The sequence below is a fragment of the Elephas maximus genome, chromosome 19, assembly GCF_024166365.1.
Source record: "Elephas maximus indicus isolate mEleMax1 chromosome 19, mEleMax1 primary haplotype, whole genome shotgun sequence".
In the NCBI taxonomy this organism is placed as follows: Eukaryota; Metazoa; Chordata; class Mammalia; order Proboscidea; family Elephantidae; genus Elephas; species Elephas maximus.
This window is the reverse complement of record NC_064837.1, coordinates 67,922,243-67,925,893: the sequence shown is the minus strand read 5'-3', so window position 1 is coordinate 67,925,893 and position 3,651 is coordinate 67,922,243. Positions and strand designations below refer to the sequence as shown.

General features: G+C 56.6%; 1 long non-coding RNA gene across 1 annotated transcript; it reads left to right on the top strand.

Annotated features, from left to right (window-relative positions):
* The first annotated feature begins 1,063 nt into the window (after window positions 1–1,063).
* LOC126062913 (uncharacterized) lies at window positions 1,064–3,412 on the top strand. The gene is made up of 3 exons (XR_007514169.1): window positions 1,064–1,232; window positions 1,729–1,887; window positions 3,064–3,412. It is a non-coding gene; the product is annotated as an uncharacterized LOC126062913 (long non-coding RNA).
* The last annotated feature ends 239 nt before the right edge of the window (window positions 3,413–3,651 follow it).

Here is a 3,651-nt window from a genome sequence, read left to right as displayed (position 1 = left end):
ATGTGTGTGTGTTAGAATCTAGGGGTGTGTGTGAGAGAGAATCGTAGTTGTGTATGTGTGAGAGAATCCTAGGTGTGTGAGAGAGAATCGTATGCGTGTGTGAGAGTCATAGGCATGCGTGTTTGTGTGAAAATCGTGTGTGTCCGTGTGCGCACGCGCAGGCACAAGCATGTGCCCACAGGAAGTGTTCTCCAGGCGAGTGCAAACCGGAAGAGAGCAGGCACACTTCTGTGTCATATTCTCCAATGACCCTTTTAAGTATACAACAAACAGTTAAAACAAAAGCCCGTTTAGCTTTTATGTTTGTGATTCCTGGTATCCATTCCAGTTAATTACAGTGATTTAAAAACATCTGCATTTAATAAAACACCTTCCTCTCCCCCTGTTCTCAGCCCACTCCCCACTCCCACCCTCCTTCAGGCCACTGGGCTAACCCAGTTATTACAATCGCCACCGGGCCAGGCCCCACCATGGAGCGCGCAGCCAGACAACACAAGGCCTCACAAGGCCAGGGGGCAGAGCGCAGGATGGCGCACCCTGGGGAGGAGTCAGGAGACCGGGGCAGGAGAGGCCGGGGCAGGAGGGGCCGGGGGAGGAGGGGCCGGGGCAGGAGGAGGGCAGGCAGGAGGGGCCGGGGCAGGAGGGGGGGGCAGGAGGGGCCGGGGCAAGACGAGGCGGGCAGGAGGGGTCGGGGCAGGAGGGCTGCGGGCAAGAGGGGCTGGGGCAGAAGGGGGCGAGGCAGGAAAGAGGGGCGGGACAGGAAAGAGGGGCGGGGCAGGAGGGCAGTGGGCGAGTGGGGCCTGGGCAGCGGGGAGGAAGGCAGCTTGGAAACAGGAGCTTGGAGAAGGTCTGGGGCGCCGTCATAGATAGTAGAGGCGTTGGGAAGTGATAAATCCTCAAGTTCCAGGTGACAGACCTCAGATACTCGGGAAGGGGAAGGGACGAGTGAGGCAGGGAGGTGCTTTGGTTTTAGCAAGGGCTCTGTGGGCTCACTCCTGGTCCCAGGGATTCCCATTTGCAGGCCAGGGTCAGCTGATGCTCCTGGCGCTGGCGAGAGAGCAGCCCTCTCCCCCACCCCTAAAGCTGATGTGGCCTTGGTGAGACCTGCTGGGCGGGACCGCGGAAGGACCCCTTGCAGGGCGGGATGGTGTGGCTGTGTTGCATCCCGCAGGGATTAACAACACAGACTTTGAAGTCTCACAGACCGGGTTTGGATTCTGATTCCACCACGCGTGAGTTGTGTGACCCCGGGCGTGCTACTTAATCTCTCTGGGGACTTGGCCTGTGGGGGCTGTAGGGACACTGGTGGTAGTGGTGGGGCTCATTTCTCGGGATCCCGCTGCACCGAACAGGGTGTAAAGGTGCAGGACCGGGTGTCGGACCCTGGAGGGCGAACCGTCATGTCTCTGTGCCTCTCCCAGGTGGGAGCTGGGAACGAACTTTGCTCCCAACGTTGGGCTTCTCCAAAGCTGCAGTCCTTCATCTTCCAGCCCAGGCCGAGGGAGGCGGTGGTCAGGGAATGCATTCTCTGATTCAGATCACTCTGTTGGGCGGCACAGCCCCCCACTGGGCCAGGCTTGGATGAAAGCTCAGTCAGAGGGCGAGGCCATGGGGGCGTACTGGGGGGGCAGAGGACACCAGCAGACCTCCCTAGTGGCGGCTGGGCCACATAGCCTCAGCGAGCAAGAGCAGAATGCAAAACCAACTACTGCCTCTTCCTCTTCGCAGCTCACAGGTGTGCACCCCCAGGGGAAGAGGAAGGATCCTCAGGAAAACCCAGCCTCCCAGCTGCTTTCCTCCCTCCAGGAGAAGGAGGGCTTTCTGCTGCTGCTGGAATGCAGACCCTCCTCTGCAGCCCCTCCATCACCCTGCCTATTCTTCATAGCAGTTAGTATGACCAACAACATATTTGCTTATTGCTTCCCTCCCTTTAACAGGGGCGGTTTACCCAAAACACAAGGTAAGCACGGTTTACTTGTGCTTACTTCCTAATCAATAGTGAACAATTAACCCGCCCTGCCCCTAAATGGAATGTAAACTCCAAGAGACATTCACTGCCAATACCTGGTGACTAGAACAGTGCCGGGCAGAGCGCACATACCCGGTGAATGCAGCTTACCAGGCACTCAGCAAATGCTCAATGGCAGGCACGCAGCGGTTGCAGGATGGCAGGCACGCAGCAGTTGCCAGTCAGTGGGCACACAGCAATTGCAGAATGGCACGCATGCCACTTCTTGGGGTCTGCCGCTGTGCTGCAGGTTCTGCAAAGGCGGTGTCTGACGTTTGGGGAGCAGGCGTGGTTATCTAACTCTGCTTCTGAAGTCCCCCTGCTCCCTCTCCAGCTTGGTCCTTCTCCACCACCCCCGCCCCCATCCGGACCACCTGCCTGCCCTCCCTAACCTGTTTTGTTCTGAGCAGACAGGCTCCTCCACACCCTGCAGCTTTTTCTGCAAAGTGCCACCACCCCTCTTCCCTGAATTATGGACACCTGGGTCCCCCTAGGCTGCCACCTTCAACACACCTCCCTGTAGGGGAGGCCTCCCGGACTCCACTCCGCACCTCTGCCCCTCAAGCCCCACCCACAGCTGGCAGCTGCCTCTCAGGGATGCTTCCTGAAAGGGCCATTTACCCTGCTGCCTCCTAGGGTCCTAACCCTTCTTTCTGTGAGTAAATCCTGCTGCTTTGTCACCACCGGCTCCTGGCCTTGCCTCAGGGACTCCAGCACCTGCCCACCTTCTCCTCCTGTCACACTTCTGCAACCATCCTCACCCTCTGCCACTTCACCTCCCTGTTTGCCAACTGCACCACCCCTAACCTCACACTTCTGCCTGCTTTCCTCCTGTCTCCCTCCCAGGGCACAGCTGGGACCTCACCGTCCCCGAGAACTGCCCCCATCCATGACCCCACTTCCTCCTGCTGCTCCCCTCCTTCCTCCTGACCTGCTCTCCCCCTCTCTGGCTCCTCCCACTTGTTGGCTGCTTCCTGGGCTCCCCGGCTTCTGCAGATACCCTGGATCTCACCACAGTCACTCCCATCATTATGCACACTTTCCTTGCCTGTCAGATGAACAAACTTGGATCAGTGGCACCATCTGGTTTTCCAAGGCGGTTATGTTCAGTTGAAGTCAAAGAGTCACTACTGCGTGATCTTGGACAAATGACTTGACCCCTAGAGTCTCCATTTCCTCATCTGTAAAAAGGAGCAATGCTTCATGGAATTGTTGTGAAGGCAAGTGAATCCGTGTCTGTAAGATGTTTAGTGTAGGGTCGTTCAAGGAACACAACGTTGTAATTATTCTCAAATCCCACTCTGTGTATGAGTGTGTTTGTGCTCCTTCTAGCACTTAATCCCACAGCCCCGTGGTCTTACGGGTATTTGTATGTGTGCCTGTCTTCTTCTCTAGATCATCAGTCCCTGGAGAAAATGGACTAGGTCTTTTTCATCCTTGTGTTTTTGGTAGCTTTTAACATAATACCTTGTGTGTACCAGGCATCTAATATGCATTGTTGAGTTGAATTAAATAGATAAAGGATGGCAACCCCATCTGGCTTTTTGGGTTAGGAGAAGGAAGTGCCCTACTGAGGAGGGGGCCGGGGGGGGGTTGCGAGTTATTGGGCAAGACCTGATATCTCCTGGAAGTGCAGCGTGAAC